Here is a 20,109-nt window from a genome sequence, read left to right on the forward strand (position 1 = left end):
TCCTTGGAATGCCAGCCCTCTCTAGGTTCCCTCCTCCATCGGTAATGCTTTCAACATTATAAGAGGTTGTATCTTAGTTACTAAAGGAACAAACCCTACAGCCAGCTGCCTGAGTTAGTCTAGTTCCAATCCTTAGTAGGTGTGCACCTTCTAAACCTCTCTGTGTCCCAGTCTCATTATATATAAAATGATAAAATCTTAATAATAATAAAAACAATCCTACATCATAGAATTATTGTGAGGATGAGTTAATACACATAAAGCACTTAGTATGATGCTTATGACAGAGTAAGAACCAAAAAATGTTAGCAGCTGTTATTATTGTTGACATTTTTTCTGTGTACCTACACATTCTGAGAATGTTTCAAGCTTACTTCTATTAGCTGTGTGTCTCTCTCTTTATTTTGGATTATATCTCTTTTATACCTTTTGTTTAACTTAATATTTCAGTTTCTTGAACTCTGCATGCAGCATGGATCCCCACTGTTACATCACATTCAGATTCCCCCCTGACATCTCACCAACTAGGATTTAGCTAATGAGCTTCAACTCGTTTCTTCTTTCAAAGTAGTTTCTTCTTCTATTTGGGGCACTGCACAGTGCTTCAGGAATTAAAACTGAGCTACGACTCTAATATGCTTAGTTATTGTCTCTGCCATGAGATCTCTAAGATGTTCACCTAGATAGCTTAGTGGGACAGGTGTCTACCTGATTTCCCATTTTGAATAAGCTGACTACTGCTGAGACCTTTAAAACAAAAAACAAGTAGAAGGTATATATATGCAAAATCCAGATCTGCTGACGCCTCCTTCAATAAGTTGCTTTTTGTATCTCATATTTCTCATATTTCCACTCATGAATAAATTATATACAGTTATCAGGTCATTTCATTCTTCATATGAAAAATAGATTTAAATTTCTCCACATGTGTTTGGCACAGTGCATGTCTCCAAGTACAGTACTTCCAGTTTTAGTGCCTACTTCACTCCATGTTTTCGAACTTCAAGATTCCATCCCAGCTGGGCCATAACAACTGGTCCTTTCTCACAGAAGTTTTGTGAGAGTTAAATACATTAAGGTATATAAAACCTCTATTATATTGCTACTAGAACTCTTCAGAATGTCATTTCAGAAGTTCAGGATCTCAATGTGGCAAAAACTATTTTGGAATGAAGGTTTGAAAATTCACATTCATAAGATTTTAAACAGTTACAACCTGTTAAATTTGTAGTGAATTTCCCTAATTACAGTTTGGAATAGTCAGATTATTACAGAAAGTGAAAGAGATACTCAAATAATAGTGTTTACTTACAAGTTGTATTTTTTAAAAAATACTTAACTTTCTTCAGTTTTGCTTTCACTGTGGAGCTTTTACCCTTGAAAAATATTTTTTCAAAGACGTGACAATGAGTTGTTTTTCTGACCCTTATAAATTTATTTTATTATTACAATCTCTAGCTTATCTGCCATCCATACATACGCAATGGCATGAGCACACATTCAAACATAGAACTGTGCTATTGTTCTGTACTATTATTAGCTACAATGACAAATTTTATAATTGCAGCATTTGTAGATTTTTTTTCCCTATCTTTGTCCAACATAAATTATTTTCTCTTGCTAATAGTCTAAGAGTACTACAACACAAGTTTTGAAGAATCCTGGTTCTACTTCCTATATCCCTGATTCTGTGGTATAACAATTATATTTTCTTTTTTTTAAAAAAAAAGCCTTTCTGGGAAACTGAAAACACTTATGAATGATAATACACCTTCCTATTTGTAAAACAAACCTTGAAACTCTCTAAAGCCTGGAGTTCTACCAATTATAAGATCACAGTTACACTTTGTCAAGACTAAATGTCTCACATCCTTGCTGGAAGAGAAGAAGACCCTAGGATTACAATATATTTGAACAAGAAGGTGCTAACTTTGCATTATTTTCCATTCTTCATCCTGTCTTTGTCAGGAGGATGGATCCATGCTGTGCTGTTCTCTATTCTGGTTGCCACCTTTGTCATGAGAATGAGACACCAGAATCAGAATGTTTCCAGTGAGATATAATAGCATGCTTTCCTGCTTGCACCTCTCAGGATGTTGTTTTTAGTTAGGTTAGAGCCCCTGAATCCCTTAGAGCATCACTCAACATTCACCATTCATGCAAGGTGTCCTTTTTGCTTGTATTCACTATAAAACTATTTGATGTCTTGGTCAGTTTTGCAGCCCTTTTATTTCTCAAACACACCCCTGAAAAAAACTGTTATTGTGTTTTTTTATTATTATCAGGTCAATCAAATGTATGTTACAATTTGTGGTATACAGAAACATACACATGGTTTAATTATTTTTTTAACTACCCATCACTTACAAATATTTCAGTATTCCAATTACACATAGGAATATACAGATAGTAGCGGCTATGCTTTTAGGAGAAGTGATGGTGAGATGGGCACTTAAAAGAAAAGGAACTCATTCCCTTGAAGATGTATTTATTTTGTATTTAGAAAATTTCTACTTTAAAATTTTCACTTTGCTTGGAGACATATTTTTAGATTACTCTTAAATTTGCCTCTCATCCAGGCTAAGATATAAATACTGTATTGTATTTTTAGACCATGCTTCTGTCACACATGTAAAATGAAACCTGCTGATATATCCAAGTAACCACTTATTTTTTACAAATGTTAGGATATATGGAACCAACGTGATAAACATCTGTATGCAGTTGCATTTCTCAGTATAGACAGAATTTCATACCCACTCAGGGTAAGGGAAGAGGACATGATAAACGTGAGAAATCCTTTTGAATTTGAAAAGTGTACATATAAGAAGGCAAAGAACCATATGAATCTAATCAGTGATACAGCTTCCTGTATTATGTGTGTGAGAAGTATTTTCTGAGTAACTTGTCCTGAGTTTTAGTCTCTCTCTTTTTTTCTTCAAAAGAAATTAACCTAAAATTGAATTACACGTGATCTTTTTCTAGGATTAAAAACAATATGATTGTTATCCATTTGGGCCAGATTAATATGAAAAACAGAAACCACATTGTTTCAACAGAAAGATTATGATGTAGGTAATTGGTGATCTAACTCTGGCCAACTTGGAAGCAACTAGTCACTCACTGGCAGTGAAAATACCCCTAGAGTCTTGGCCACTGGACTAGCACCTCCTCTCGGCCCTTGTACTAGGTTGTCTCCCCTGTAGTATTTGTTGTACTGTCACCTCCCACCACGATCATGGTGGCGGCATCCATGGCAGCTCTGTTGGTTCACTCTCAACTCAGTGTGTTCTGTAACCCCTTTCCTCTGGGTTAGTCAGATAAGTGATTCCCTTCATACTTCATAGAAGCCAAGAGAAGCTTAGGTGCACGTAAGTCCTTCTTACGCCTAACCATGATGGGTGCATAGTTTTCCAACATGCATCTCCTAATGGGTGTGAAACCATCCTATTAAACAGTCTCCATTTAGATTCCCAAATATGATTATGGAACAAGTTCCTCACTGCCATTTCAAGCCACTTCAATCAAATTCACCTCCTACCTCTGGGCGTCTGTCTAGAGAGAGGAGATCAAGACATGCATTCTACTGGCAGCCTCACTTATCTGCTGTCTTCCTTGTCATTGAAATCCCTCAAGACTCTGAGGGGCAGGCTTCTGTTTTGCTCTGGACCTCTCTATGTTGAACTCTATGATGTAGCTCACCAGGTCTGTAGGTCAATATGTTCCATGTGTGCAAGCCAGTATTTAGGAAAGTATTTATTCCTAGATAAAGCTTTGTTTTAAATATAGTTGTCTGTCTTTAAAACAGAAAAATATCCTATTATGAAGGCCAGAAACTTTATTTTTCTCTAATATTTCTGCTCTAAAGATCCTAATTCATATCTCCCAGCCCATAATAAGTAGAAGTCTTATTGCAGCTAGAACAAATATTATGTATAAGAAAATGGAAAGAAAAAAAGACCACATTGTTATATTTCCTGTTTCCAAAAAAACAAGCTCTGATAAGAGAAGTGCCAGATGAATAGAGCCAGGAGCCTAACATAAAAACACTTTGAACTTCATCACCTGCTCTCTTCCACTGGGTGCTAGGTTAGCCCAGGGAAGTGGGAATAGCCAGGTTCTGATTTTGTTACCTCACAGGATTGAAGTGATTGAGACTTGAGACACAGTGTGCTTGTGCCTCAAGACTCAAGAATGAATATCTTTGGTAGAACTTGCCGGCTGGTGAGTTGTGAAGTCATTCTCATACCGGAAGTTATTTTTGAAAGGTGGTTCTGTAACTCAGTGGAGGCAGCTGATCCTTTAGTCTAGCTTGTATCAGAAGGTCAGAGCCCTTTCATAGCAGTTTTGCTAATAGCCGGTGTTGAGTTTAGCTGAGAGGTCTTCATATCCCAGGTGGCCTGAGGTTCCAGTCTTACTCTCATGGCCTACCAGGTCATTCATTCAGTTCAAGATCACAGCTTCCCCAAATGCGGGGCAGCCAGCCTTCCCGGGGTCAGGGCTAGTTCTAGAGATTGGCTCCAGAAAAACTGTCCAGCTTTTGTGCAGAACCACCAACAGTGGTGTCCCAAAGCTACTCAAAGCATAACTCCATTGCTACTTTGCTTCCCCAGGACAATAGAGCTCGCTACCAAGATATTTAATCATCTGAGGGAGAAGCCAAGAGACGCTTAGGTGAATAACTACTCAAATTATTCTTCCAAGAAGAGGAAAGATCACCTGAAGGTAATTTGCTTTTTTTTTTACAGTTACATAGCTAGGGGAGACCATTAGATCGGTTTTTGTCAGAGTAAAAAAAAAGTAGCCTTTCTTCCTAAAAGCTATTCATTTGAAATTTATGCGTTTGTCTGTGTGGTTATTGGATTAATGTCTGTTCTGTACTAGCTTTAAACTCCACTAGTGCAGCTTCCTGGTGTCTTTGCTTCTCACTGTGGCCCCAGTGCCTAACACAGAACCTGACACAGAAATGGGCTAACGAGTACTTGTGGAATTAACAAAGGAGTAAATCTACTCCAAGAGAATGGTTTTCGCTTGCTATATTGTGAAGTATTTGGTACCATCTCTAGCTAAAGAAAAGAGGAAAAAACATCAAGCTAATCCCTATTGGAGTACTCCTCAACCTGAGATAGCTTCCTAAAAGCAGAAAGCTATTTAAGACAGATTGATTCAACCTATGAATAAATACTTTAGGAAATAACATGACTTAAGCCTACTTTTTAAATCAAATAGACCCATCAGTATTTATTATTTATTTGACCCATCAAATTGTGTTCTCCAAAATATCGGTTCTCTAGGATTTTGCTAGGTAATATGTGGAAAAATGAGAGTCAAATGAGTTTGGAACCAATGGGAGGAACGGTTTCCTTTATTGAAGTACTTTTCATAGCTGTTGAGGAAGTATTATACTCTGGAATATAGTATGCTGGTATCTCAAACTTATTTGACCAGGGAATTTTATTAATATAGTAACTTTCCTAATGCTTATTATGTTCCATGTTGAAATATTAGATTGGAAAACATTTAAAATTTCAAACCTAAACTCCAGAAAATAGTGTAAAGCAATTGGTTATGATGATGTGATAGCAATTTGTACATTTTTAGGGATTCCATAACATTAAGGCTTATTTTCAATCAGATTGTGAACCAGAGAGTAATTATGTTTTATGCATCACTGCTATAAACATCCTAGCGCTTTCTAGTACTTTGCACATAGCAAGTGTTCAATAAATATTTGCTTAATAAAGGAGGGAATGAGAGCTATATCATACTAGAGTGTTTGCTATATTGAATGTAATAATTATTCTGAATTAGCAATACTTTTTGGCAGTCTGAGACTATTAATGCATGCCAATGGAATATGTGTTGTTAAAAGTCAAAAAAAATGATCAAATCAGGAAGAAAAATACATATGCACATTTTTTCTACAGAAAAGGAAAGAGTAGATAGAATAAATTTATTATACCAAAATGTACTGACAAGTATCAATTTTAAAAAATCAATGTGTAAAAGAATGATGTCACAGAATTTTGATAAAGAAGTAGAATGGGGCTCTCTGGAGATTCTATACTGTCTTGATTTACATAAACTAGATTCTTATAAGTAGTAGTATATTTTCCTATGGAATAATTTAAGGGATTTGGCTTTCTAGTTTTTGTTCAGTTCTATGGAGTTCACCACAGTGATGTAGCTCTGTTTGATGACTGGCAAAATTTCAGAGATTAGATTGTTACATTCCTTAGATTAGACCCAGCAGCCACCCATAGCTGTTTAGGAAAATATACCTACACAATACTGGGCTAGACCACAGCGATGACTATAACTTCCTAATAATCAGTATCTAAAGTGGAGTGGAGTCAGGAAATGTTAACAAGAGGTTACTAATTATTTTTATAAGCTTGTCCTTCAAAATTTGGGAATACATCTGAACATCCCTAATTTGACTTAATTAGCAGCAACAGGCTCCTAATCATAGGTGTCGGAAGATTTAGTAGGAAGGCCATTCGTAAGCTACTGATTTTTTCATTTGGGGGATTGTACTAAGCAAAGAAGATCCCAAGTAACCAATCTTGCCTCAGTGAGTTGTTGAGGACAAATGTGGCTATATTTAAATGCTTTAAAGTGTATAATGTGCTACACAAATAAATAAACTTTTAAAAACATTAATTCATCTAGACAGGTCTTGGATATATTATATTTTTAAGCTATGTATTATATTCTGTGGGGAAAGGGTAATTTATCTGATCTGTTATTTTTCCTTTTGCCTGAGGGACATCTAAGGATTCGACCCTTGCTTTACTCCTCCTTGAAACATAAACATGGGGAATATTTTAGTGCGTGCCAGATGCAAGATAAATAAGAGTCCTGCTGAGGTTGATGTATAATGAATTATGCACCTATACTTGGGGTGTCTGGACTGTTTATTGAATAACCTGTAAATGATGAGTAGTCAGCTACATCAGAGATGAGATTTAGTTCCATACCTCTAAGAGGATTATGAGTCTAGCAAGGTAGAAAAGCTGGTGGGACCCTGAAGCTGATGGCTGCCATGAGCCAAGGTGGTCCATATCAATTAGACTTCATCCCCTGTGATCATGTACATCCCAACTTGGAGAAATTGTGTCAGTCAGCAGCTATTTCTGGGAGTCATGCGCCTCTGCTCTGTGTTTCCTGTGCATGCCAGGTTGTCTATCCTGCGTGCTTTCTTAGAAACTGTGTAAAGACTATTTACAGAGTGAAGCCTATTTTGTCTCATGAGTTTAATGGACACTGAAAGCCCAAGACCACTGTTGTTGGTCAAGCAAAGTGAGTATTGTCCTGGAAAAAGATCTAAAATATGTTTATTTAAAACCTTCCATTTAAAGATTTAGCTGAACTTCTAATATTCTAGGGTTTGATAAAGAAGAGTATAACATTCATGTATTAGTTTCCTATGGCTCTTGTAACAAATTGGGTCGTTTAAAAGAACAAAATTTTATTATCTGCCTGTTCTGGAGGCCAGAAAGCCAAAATCAAGGAGTTGGCCGGGCCATGCTCCCCCTTAAGGCTTTAGAGGAGGATCCTTCCTTGTTTATTCCTATCCTTTGTGGGGCAGTCCTTAGCATTCTTTGGCTTGTAGATGCATTCCTCCAACTTCTGTCTCTTTCTTCACATGGCATTCTTCTGTGGGTGTGTTGTCTGTGTCCAAATTTCCCTTTTCTTACAAGGACACAAATCCCTGGATTATGGTGAGCCTAGTCTTCATATGATCTCATCTTAACTTGATCAAATCTGCAAAGACTCCATTTCTAAATATGGTCCAATTCATAGGTTCCAGGGGTTAGGACTTAAGCACAATTCAATGCATAATAATTCATCATACAGTGGATTTCAGTCACAACCCTTTTAACATTGTTCTTGTCTTTGATTGCTTGATGCATTTATTCATTGAAAAATATTTATTGAGCTGAGTACTTTTCTGGGTGCTTGTAACAAAGCAGCAAATAAAACAGACATGTGCCCTTAACCTACATGGAGCTTGGATTCTAATGAGGGTAGACAGGAATTATATAAATAACTAAACATAGAATTTGTCAGATAGTGCTAAGTATTAGAGAAAATAGTAAAGCAAAGCAGAAAGGCCAAGGCATGCCAGACAGAGCTTGCTATTTTAGTTAGAGTGATTGGAGAAGTCCCCACCAAGAAGACACTCTCTGAATGAGGTAGGAAATCATGAGAGTTATGAGCAGAGGAATGACAAGATTTGAATTTTGTTTTAATAGGATCATGAGGCTTTTATTAGAATAGAGTGCAGGAGGACACAGAGATTATAATTAGTAGAAGACAAGTACCCTACCCTACGCTACTGTGAGAGTGGGAAAGGAGCAAGCAGGAAGTTATGGGAATTGAATATCTAATAGATGATAATGGCTTTGAACAAGCTAGTAATGGAGGTGATGAAAAGTGGTGGGATTCTGATAATGTTCAAAGGATTGAGACAAAAGGATTTCCTAATGCAGAGGATAGCTATAAGACTTTTGAGCTGTTCAATTCGAAGTATGGAGTTGCCATTCACTAAGATGACAAGGCTGTAGGAGCCAACTATGTGTGTGTATGTTTGTGTGTGTGTGTGTGCTCACGCGTGTGAGAGAGAGAAGAAGGTATGTAGGTTTTCCATTTTTGACATGCTAGTTTTAAGATGAGTATTAGAAAACCAAGTGGAGATATTAAGTAAGGTGCTGGATACACAAATCTAGAGTTCAAGCGAAGGGTGAGAACCAGAGGTATACATTTTTAAGTCATAGTAAAATTAAATTGTATTTAAAGCCATAAAGCTAGATAAAAACACTTTCCCTGATATATCATTTGACAGGTTCTACAGTGTTTGCAAAAGTTACATCAATACGTAAGGCATTTCTTTCTCTTAACCTTGAGATAATACTTTCTCAATAAATAGGCCTTTATGCTCTGGAGCTATTTACTAAAGCTGATGGCAGGAGGAGGTATATTTTATAGGAGGTATTAAAATAGACTAGCCAGTTGACTTTGGATGAATTGCTTTTACCCAGTTAAGCAATGACATGAACTAGCTGACTTATTGAGCCCTAATCCACCTCTGTTATTCCAGTCATGAACTTTTTGTAATACGAATTTTCCTCTGCTGTATCGTCAGGGTATTTGCCAACAAAAAGTGGGATGTCGGGTTTCTTTCCCATCTTTATTGGACAATCGTTTTCAGACAGAGATATGATGTTAAAAAGTATTACTCTTTGTTCCGTAATAATGTTTTCAGTGTAATTAAAAGATAGGCTTTGTATGATTCATTTGCACTGCTTCCCCACCTATTCTCAATGCTGAAATCCTTGTATGACCTTCTTTTTTTTTTTTTTTTTAAACATCTTTATTGAAGTATAATTGCCTTACAATAGTGTGTTAGCTTCTGCTTTATAACAAAGTGAATCAGTTATACATATACAATATGTTCCCATTCCTCTTCCCTCTTGCATCTCCCTCCCTCCCACCCTCCCCATCCCACCCCTCTAGGTGGTCACAAAGCACCGAGCTGATCTCCCTGTGCTATGCGGCTGCTTCCCACTAGCCATCTATTTTACATTTGGTAGTGTATATATGTCCATGACACTCTCTTACCCTGTCACATCTCACCCCACCCCCTCACCATATCCTCAAGTCCATTCTCTAGTAGGTCTGTGTCTTTATTCCCGTCTTGCCACTAGGTTCTTCATGGCCTTTTTTTTTTTTTTCCCTTAGATTCCGTATATATGTGTTAGCATACTGTATTTGTTTTTCTCTTTCTGACTTACTTCACTCTGTATGACAGACTCTAACTCCATCCACCTCATTACAAATACCTCCATTTCATTTCTTTTTATGGCTGAGTAATATTCCATTGTATATATGTGCCACATCTTCTTTATCCATTCATCTGTCGATGGACATTTAGGTTGCTTCCATGTCCTGGCTATTGTAAATAGAGCTGCAATGAACATTTTGGTATATGACTCTTTTTGACCTATGGTTTTCTCAGGGTATATGCCCAGTAGTGGGATTGCTGGGTCGTATGGTAGCTCTATTTGTAGTTTTTTAAGGAACCTCCATACTGTTCTCCATAGTAGCTGTATCAATTTACATTCCCACCAACAGTGCAAGAGTGTTCCCTTTCCTCCACACCCTCTCCAGCATTTATTGTTTCTAGATTTTTTGATGATGGCCATTCTGACCGGCGTGAGATGATATCTCATTGTAGTTTTGATTTGCATTTCTCTAATGATTAATGATGTTGAGCATTCTTTCATGTGTCTGTAGGCCATCTGTATATCTTCTTTGGAGAAATGTCTATTTAGATCTTCTGCCCATTTTTGGATTGGGTTGTTCGTTTTTTTGTTATTGAGCTGCATGAGCTGCTTGTAAATCTTGGAGATTAATCCTTTGTCAGTTGCTTCATTTGCAAATATTTTCTCCCATTCTGAGGGTTGTCTTTTGGTCTTGTTTATGGTTTCCTTTGCTGTGCAAAAGCTTTTAAGTTTCATTAGGTCCCATTTGTTTATTTGTGTTCTTATTTCCATTTCTCTGGGAGCTGGGTCAAAAAGAATCTTGCTGTGATGTATGTCATAGAGTGTTCTGCCTATGTTTTCCTCTAAGAGTTTGATAGTGTCTGCCCTTACACTTAGGTCTTTAATCCATTTTGAGTTTATTTTTGTGCATGGTGTCAGGGAGTGTTCTAATTTCATACTTTTACATGTTCCTGTCCAATTTTCCCAGCACCACTTATTGAAGAGGCTGTCTTTTCTCCACTGTATATGCTTGCCTCCTTTATCAAAGATAAGTTGACCATATGCGTGTGGGTTTATCTCTGGGCTTTCTGTCCTGTTCCATTGATCTATATTTCTGTTTTTGTGCCAGTACCAAACTGTCTTGATTACTGAAGCTTTGTAATATAGTCTGAAGTCAGGGAGCCTGATTCCCCCAGCTCCATTTTTCGTTCTCAAGATTGCTTTGGCTATTCGGGGTCTTTTGTGTTTCCATACAAATTGTGAAATTTTTTGTTCTAGTTCTGTGAAAAATGCCAGTGGTAGTTTGATAGGGATTGCCTTGAATCTGTAGATTGCTTTGGGTAGTAGAGTCATTTTCACAATGTTGATTCTTCCAATCCAGGAACATGGTATATCTCTCCATCTATTTGTATCATCTTTAATTTCTTTCATCAGGGTCTTATAATTTTCTGCATACAGGTCTTTTGTCTCCTTAGGTAGGTTTATTCCTAGATATTTTATTCTTTTTGTTGCAATGGTAAATGGGAGTGTTTTCTTAATTTCACTTTCAGATTTTTCGTCATTAGTGTACAGAAATGCAAGAGATTTCTGTGCATTAATTTTGTATCCTGCTACTTTACCAAATTCATTGATTAGCTCTAGGAGTTTTCTGGTAGCATCTTTAGGATTCTCTATGTATAGTATCATGTCATCTGCAAATAGTGACAGCTTTACTTCTTCTTTTCCGATTTGGATTCCTTTTATTTCTTTGTCTTCTCTGATTGCTGTGGCTAACACTTCCAGAACGATGTTGAATAATAGTGGTGAGAGTGGGCAACCTTGTCTTGTCCCTGATCTTAGTGGAAATGGTTTCAGTTTTTCACCATTGAGGACAATGTTGGCTGTGGGTTTGTCATATATGGCCTTTATTATGTTGAGGAAAGTTCCCTCTATGCCTACTTTCTGCAGGGCTTTTATCATAAATGGGTGTTGAATTTTGTCGAAAGCTTTCTCTGCATCTATTGAGATGATCATATGGTTTTTCTCCTTCAATTTGTTAATATGGTGTATCACATTGATTGATTTGCGTATATTGAAGAATCCTTGCATTCCTGGGATAAACCCCACTTGATCATGGTGTATGATCCTTTTAATGTGCTGTTGGATTCTGTTTGCTAGTATTTTGTTGAGGATTTTTGCATCTATGTTCATCAGTGATATTGGCCTGTAGTTTTCTTTCTTTGTGACATCTTTGTCTGGTTTTGGTATCAGGGTGATGGTGGCCTCGTAGAATGAGTTTGGGAGTGTTCCTCCCTCTGCAATATTTTGGAAGAGTTTGAGAAGGATAGGTGTTAGCTCTTCTCTAAATGTTTGATAGAATTCACCTGTGAAGCCATCTGGTCCTGGGCTTTTGTTTGTTGGAAGGTTTTTAATCACAGTTTCAATTTCAGTGCTTGTGATTGGTCTGTTCATATTTTCTATTTCTTCCTGGTTCAGTCTCGGCAGTTTGTGCATTTCTAAGAATCTGTCCATTTCTTCCAGGTTGTCCATTTTATTGGCATATAGTTGCTTGTAGTAATCTCTCATGATCTTTTGTATTTCTGCAGTGTCAGTGGTTACTTCTCCTTTTTCATTTCTAATTCTATTGATCTGAGTCTTCTCCCTTTTTCTCTTGATGAGTCTGGCTAATGGTTTATCAATTTTGTTTATCTTCTCAAAGAACCAGCTTTTAGTTTCATTGATTTTTGCTATTGTTTCCTTCATTTCTTTTTCATTTATTTCTGACCTGATCTTTATAATTTCTTTCCTTCTGCTGGCTTTGGGGTTTTTTTGTTCTTCTTTCTCTAATTGCTTTAGGTGCAAGGTTAGGTTGTTTATTCGAGATGTTTCCTGTTTCTTGAGGTAGGCTTGTATTGCTATAAACTTCCCTCTTAGCACTGCTTTTGCTGCGTCCCATAGGTTTTGTGTCGTCGTGTCTCCATTGTCATTTGTTTCTAGGTATTTTTTGATTTCCCCTTTGATTTCTTCAGTAATCACTTCGTTATTAAGTAATGTATTGTGTAGCCTCCATGTGTTTGTATTATTTACAGATCTTTTCCTGTAATTGATATCTAGTCTCATAGCATTGTGGTCGGAAAAGATACTTGATACGATTTCAATTTTCTTAAATTTACCAAGGCTTGATTTGTGACCCAAGATATGATCTATCCTGGAGAATGTTCCATGAGCACTTGAGAAAAATGTGTATTCTGTTGTTTTTGGGTGGAATGTCCTATAAATATCAATTAAGTCCATATTGTTTAATGTATCATTTAAAGCTTGTGTTTCCTTATTTATTTTCATTTTGGATGATCTGTCCATTGGTGAAAGTGGGCTGTTAAAGTCCCCTACTATGATTGTGTTGCTGTCAATTTCCCCTTTCATGGCTGTTAGTATTTGCCTTATGTATTGAGGTGCTCCTATGTTGGGTGCATAAATATTTACAATTGTTATACCTTCCTCTTGGATCGATCCCTTGATCATTATATAGTGTCCTTCTTTGTCTCTTGTAATAGTCTTTATTTTAAAGTCTATTTTGTCTGATATGAGAATTGCTACTCCAGCTTTCTTTTGATTTCCATTTGCATGGAATATCTTTTTCCATCCCCTCACTTTCAGTCTGTATGTGTCTCTAGGTCTGAAGTGGGTCTCTTGTAGACAGCATATACATGGGTCTTGTTTTTGTATCTATTCAGCCAGCCTGTGTCTTTTGGTGGGAGCATTTAATCCATTTACATTCAAGGTAATTATCGATATGTATGTTCCTATTCCCATTTTCTTAAATGTATTGGGTTTGTTATTGTAGGTGTTTTCCTTCTCTTGTGTTTCTTGCCTAGAGAATTTCCTTTAGCATTTGTTGTAAAGCTGGTTTGGTGGTGCTGAACTCTCTCAGCTTTTGCTTGTCTGTAAAGGTTTTAATTTCTCCATCGAATCTGAATGAGATCCTTGCTGGGTAGAGTAATCTTGGTTGTAGGTTTTTCTCCTTCATCACTTTAAGTATATCCTGCCACTCCCTTCTGGCTTGCAGAGTTTCTGCTGATAGATCAGATGTTAACCTTATGGGGATTCCCTTGTGTGTTATTTGTTTTTTTTCCCTTGCTGCCTTTAATATGTTTTCCTTATATTTAATTTTTGACAGTTTGATTAATATGTGTCTTGGCGTGTTCCTCCTTGGGTTTATCCTGTATGGGACTCTCTGTGCTTCCAGGACTTGATTAACTATTTCCTTTCCCATATTAGGGAAGTTTTCAACTATAATCTCTTCAAAAATTTTCTCAGTCCCTTTCTTTTTCTCTTCTTCTTCTGGGACCCCTATAATTCGAATGTTGGCGCGTTTAATGTTGTCCTAGAGGTCCCTGAGACTGTCCTCAGTTCTTCTCATTCTTTTTTCTTTATCCTGCTCTGTAGTAGTTATTTCCACCATTTTATCTTCCAGGTCACTTATCCTTTCTTCTGCCTCAGTTATTCTACTATTGATCCCATCTAGAGTATTTTTAATTTCATTTATTGTGTTTTTCATCATTGCTTGGTTCCTCTTTAGTTCTTCTACATCCTTGTTAAATGTTTCTTGCATTTTGTCTATTCTATTTCCAAGATTTTGGATCATCCTTACTATCATTATTCTGAATTCTTTTTCAGGTAGACTACCTATTTCCTCTTCATTTGTTAAGTCCAGTGTGTTTTGAGCCTGCTCCTTCATCTGCTGTGTGTTTTTCTGTCGTCTCATTTTGCCTATCTTACTGTGTTTGGGGTCTCCTTTTCACAGGCTGCAGGTTCGTAGTTCCCGTTGTTTTTGGTATCTGTCCCCAGTGGCTAAGGTTGGTTCAGTGGGTTGTGTAGGCTTCCTGGTGGAGGGAACTAGTGCCTGAGTTCTGGTGGATGAGGCTGGATCTTGTCTTTCTGGTGGGCACGTCCACGTCTGGTGGTGTATTTTGGTGTGTCTGTGGCCTTATTATGATTTTAGGCAGCCTCTCTGCTAATGGATGGGGTTGTGTTCCTGTCTAGCTAGTTGTTTGGCATAGGGTGTCCAGCACTGTAGCTTGCTGGTCGTTGAGTGAAGCTGGGTCTTGATGTTGAGATGGAGATCTCTGGGAGATTTTTGCCGTTTGGTATTACGTGGAGCTGGGAGGTCTCTTGTGGACCAGTGTCCTGAAGTTGACTCTCCCACCTCAGAGGCACGGCCCTGATGCCTGGCTGGAGCACCAAGAGCCTTTCGTCCACACGGCTCATAGTAAAAGGGAGAAAAAATAGAAAGAAAGAAAGGAAGAGGCTATAATATAGTGAAGTAAAATAAAGCTATTGTAAAGCAAAGCTATACAGACAAAATCTCACCCAGAAGCATATACATATACACTCACAAAAAAAAGGAAAAGGGGAAAAGTTAATATCTCCTGCTCCCAGAGTCCCCCTCCTGAATTTGGGCTGATTCGTTGTCTATTCAGGTATTCAGCAGATGCAGGCACATCACGTTGTTTGTGGAGCTTTAATCCGCTGCTCCCGAGGCTGCTGGGAGAGATTTCCCCTTCTCTTCCCTGTTCGCACAGCTCCTGGGGTTCAGCTTTGGATTTGGACCCGCCTCTGCGTGTAGGTCGCCTGAGGGCGTCTGTTCCCCGCCCAGACAGGACGGGGTTAAAGGAGCAGCTGCTTCGGCGGCTCTGGCTCACCCAGGCCGCGGGGAGGGAGGGGTACAGAGGAGGCGGGGCGAGCCTGCGGTGGCCGAGGCCGGCGTGACGTTGCACCAGCCCGAGGCGCGCAGTGTGTTCTCCCGGGGATGTTGTCCCCAGATCCCGGGACCCTGGCAGTGGCGGGCTGCACAGGCTCCCGGGAGGGGCAGTGTGGACAGTGACCTGTGCTCGCACACAGGCTTTTTGGAGGCGGCAGCAGCAGCCCCAGCGTCTCACGCCCGTCTCTGGGGTCCGCGCTGATCGCCGCGGCTCGCGCCCTTCTCTGGAGTTCGTTTAGGCGGCGCTCTGAATCCCCTCTCCTTGCGCGCAGCGAAACAAAGAGGCAAGAAAAAGTCTCTTGCCTCTTCGGCAGCTGCAGACCTTTTCCCGGTCTCCCTCCCGGCTAGCTGTGGTGCGCTAACCCCTTCAGGCTGTGTTCATGCCACCAGCCCCAGTCCTCTCCCTGCGATCCGACAGAAGCCGAGCCTCAGCTCCCAGCCCCGCCCGCCCCGGCGGGTGAGCAGACAAGCCTCTCGGGCTGGTGAGTGCTGGTCGGCACTGATCCTCCGTGGGGGAACCTCTCCGCTTTGCCCTCCGCACCCCTGTGGCTGAGCTCTTCTCCGTGGCTCCAAAGCTTCCCCCCTCCGCCACCCGCAGTCTCCGCCCGCGAAGGGGCTTCTAGTGTGTGGAAACCTTTCCTCCTTCACAGCTCCCTCCCACTGGTGCAGGTGCCGTCCCTATTCTTTTGTCTCTGTTATTTCTTTTTTCTTTGGCCCTACCCAAGTACGGGGGGAGTTTCTTGCCTTTTTGGAGGTCGGACGTTTTCTGCCAGCGTTCAGTGGGTGTTCTGTAGGAGCAGTTCCACGTGTAGATGTATTTCTACTGTATCTGTGGGAAGGAAGGTGATCTCCGCGTCTTACTCTTCCGCCATCTTCTCGATATGACCTTCTTTTTTATTAAATACACTTTGAATGTTATTCATGATTTTCTTCACCAAAGCCAAATTCTCAGTGACCTTATCCATGAACTATCTTTTGATAAATAAAGAATAGAAGTGTTAACCCATTTCCCATAGTTTAGCGTGTTTTCTTGGTAGTCACCGTGATTTTTAAAGGCTATTTTTACTGTCTTTTTCCTTAATAGAAAATAATGAAGGGAACATCTTCAATTTTGAATTTGGTTAAGGAAAGTAGGCATACCCTTGGTAGATAATTGCACTCTGAGAAAGAATTTAAAATATAAGTATCTACACAGTGTTGATCACTGCGTAATTAGGTCTCTGTCCTTATACTTCACTTTTTGCCTTTAACTCTGCTTAATAAAATATATGAAGCAAAAAAAGTCTCGATTTCCTTAAATAAAAACACAGTTTTCATGTTTCAATCTTTATATACTTTTTTCAGTTAATCACATAGTTGCAAATGGAATCTAGAAATGTAAACAAATGTGATCATCTGGTTCTGAACTATGTTGATATTTAGGATAACATTGCCTATCAAATTTATATTCAAATAGGAAAATCTCATCACATTAAAGTATTACTTACATATTCATATACTCATTCCTTGAGGCCAAGACTCCAGACTTACTTTACAGATGGATCTAGCAATAAAACATAAAAACAAACACAAGGAAAGGAATTGAAGCAACACATAGCAACTAGTAACATACATCATTTCTCTTTACTTCTCAAAAACTCCTACATATTGTATCTTCAAAAATGTTCTTGGAACGTAAGAAGTTATGAAATTATGAAAAAACCAATTTTGAAAAAACTAAATAATGATAAAATAAAAATAACAGTAAAATAGTAGTAAAATAATCACATTTTTTAACCTCAAAGGTTTTAAACACTAAAGAATTCTACACATCCTTGAGTTGTCTTCTATGTATAGTGTTTGATGATCACCAAAATGCCATCAAAATATTATTAGTTGAGGTCTATCCTGATGGGGCTTTTTCTGTAAACCTACATCGTTGGAAACACCTCATAGATTAACTGTGTGGTTTCCTTTACTCATAGAACTACCTGTTAGATCTGTGGGAAAGAACTACAAGACAGAGCTGCCAAGTAAACTATGAAAAACCTAACAAACTTTTTATCTTAGGTACTGGCATATCCCAATGATCTGTACTGTTCTAGGGTGTGATGGCTTAGGAGTGAATATGATTTGAACCTAATACATTTTTAGAGGGTGTCAAATTCAGAACCAGGCAGATCCATCGCCTGACCCTAAACATGGTCCTAAAGTAAATCGCTTGAGGAAATTGGATCCCAAAGATTACAGGTGGGGAATTTTGAAGTGTGTCCATATTTCATTGGAGATCAAAGAAGCCTAACTAAAAGAATTGTGGGCTGACTCACACGATAACTTCTTTTTGAAAGGGCTACTTTATCTTGAAGATTATGAGTTTGGAGGAACTAAGGTGATTGGCAGTGGAAAGAATCAGAACATGTGAAATTCCTTAAAAATTTATTGACTTAAATAACTTTGTGTTACACATAATTAAAAAAAACCCTTTACACTTTGTGCAGAAAAAAAAATTATTAGAAAAATATTACTATGGCTACATTAAATATTTCTTATTCTTCTTCTAAGTGTCATGTTCCCCATTATTTCACTATTATTAATAGTCTCTCTTCTTAGTCATTAAAATAAAAGGTGTACTTCAGAAGACACCTATTCTAAGAAAAGAAAGATGAAAAACATGGAAAAATTGTAAATAAAAAGGAGAGAAGGAGAAGATAGAAAGTGATTGGTAATAATAACTGGAATTGGAAGAACGAAAAAGAATAGAAAGGCTAAAAAAAAAAATCTTGAAATTGAGATTGAAGTCCCCTCTCCCTCACAGTAGTGCATGCCAGCAAAATCCATAGCATTTCATTTCCTTAAGGCCTTAATCCTGGTCTTCCTAGAGAAAATTTTTTCTAGACATTTATTTTTGCTTTTATCTCCCTTTCGCAAGCATTTCATGTGCTTTTTATGCTTATAGATCTCTGTTGAACTTAACCATGTTTTGTAGTAGAATGCAGAATGCCAGGCTGGTAAAGAATCTGTTACATTTCCAAGACATCTTGATTTTCATGAGCTTCAGAACATTTCCAAGTAGTTGATTTTTACAACATCGTATGGTAAGACTTTTAAACAGTACCTTGTATTTGTGTTAGCCCATGCTGCTTACTTCCGTCAGCTGGGAGACAGTGGGTCTTATGCCCACTAACTGCTGATAGTATCTGGTGCCTCGTCCTGGTCCTTGAAATTCTCTCAGACTCAGGGTCCTGAAGAATCTACTAGCCTTTTATGTGTTTATTTCTAAAATTATTTTAACTCTTTGAAGTAAAACTAATATATGCAGTCTATTATAAAAGTCAAATTGTGCTAAAAGGCTTATGACAGTAACAACAAAAAGGCAGCCCCCTGCACTCTTCTGCTGGTCTTGCTTCCCAGAGACAATCACTTTCCTCTTTTAGGCCTAATGTCTAGTGTTTAAGTCCTTATTTCTAACTTATATGTGTAGATTGCTATTTCTCATTTATTCATTTATTTGGAATATATTAGACATATAGTGTCAGGTTAAGGTGTACAACATGCTGATTTGATACACTGATATTATTGTACTGTTTTTGTCATTTACATATTGTAATATGATTGCCCTATGATATTTCTTAATAAATCAATTTTAAAATAGTTTGCTCCCCATAAAGGATATAAGAATTATAGTTTTTATACTTCTTTCTTCTCCCATCCTTCAAGTGAAGTTCTGTTTCAATTTTTATACACCCTTTTAAAAATATTTTTATTTTGAAATTATTTTACATTTGTACAGGAGTTACAAATACAGTTTAATTCCTGTACACATATACCCTTCATCCAGCTTTTCCCCTAATGTTTATATCTTACATAACCATAGTTAAGCCTAAGAAATTAACATTGGTACAATACTGTTAAATAAACTACAGACTTTATTCAGATTTCACCAGTTGCTGCATTTATGTCTTTTTTCTGTTCCAAGATCCAATCGAGGGTATCACATTGCATTTAGTTGTCATGTGGACTTAATCTCCTCTGGTTTGTGACATTTTTCTTAGTGTTCCTTGTTTTTCATGACCTTAATACTTTTGGAAAATACTGGTCACCCACTTTATAGAATGTCCCTCAATTTGTATTGTCTGATGCTTCCTCATGATTATACTGAGGGAAGTTACCTCAGTATAAAATTAGTGGATGAAACTTTAAGGAGGAATGGGATATTTGCATAGCTTCATATTATCTTTGCCCAGTGAATTTAGCAAATGTTCATAAATTATTTGACACTCCTCTCTGGAAGAGGTAGAGCTCCATGCTACTCCCATTGAGTATGGGCTGAATTTAGAAATTCACTGCTAATAAATAGAACATGGAAAGCAAAAAGCTAGTACCTTTACAGTGCAGAAATCTGGCAGGTACCCCCTTAAAATTAAATGATCAAAGTTAACATCCCCACTAATAAGTCATGCTGACATCAAATTCTCCCTGTTATGGTATTATGAGAAGGGCTCAGGAAGTAAGGGGAATGTTAAAGAAATAGAGGTGTTTTCTAATTTAAAAGATTCTATGATTTCCATGAAGACTATGCACAGGGTTTTTTTTTTTTAAGATCGAGAATCATAGACAATGTTT

General features: G+C 37.9%; 1 long non-coding RNA gene and 1 other non-coding gene across 4 annotated transcripts in view; both read left to right on the forward strand.

Moving 5' to 3' along the window:
* Window positions 1-20,109, forward strand: part of LOC130708642 (uncharacterized) — a 331,810-nt gene that overhangs the window by 206,671 nt on the left and 105,030 nt on the right. For all 3 annotated transcript variants that reach the window (XR_009008925.1, XR_009008926.1, XR_009008927.1), the window contains exon 4: window positions 4,614-4,725. This is a non-coding gene — a long non-coding RNA (uncharacterized LOC130708642). The remainder of the gene's footprint in view (window positions 1-4,613; window positions 4,726-20,109) is intronic.
* On the forward strand, window positions 17,382-17,512 carry LOC114235639 (small nucleolar RNA SNORA18). Its single transcript, XR_003621763.1, has one exon. It is a non-coding gene; the product is annotated as a small nucleolar RNA SNORA18 (small nucleolar RNA).

The sequence above is a fragment of the Balaenoptera acutorostrata genome, chromosome 7, assembly GCF_949987535.1.
Source record: "Balaenoptera acutorostrata chromosome 7, mBalAcu1.1, whole genome shotgun sequence".
NCBI classification, from domain to species: Eukaryota; Metazoa; Chordata; class Mammalia; order Artiodactyla; family Balaenopteridae; genus Balaenoptera; species Balaenoptera acutorostrata.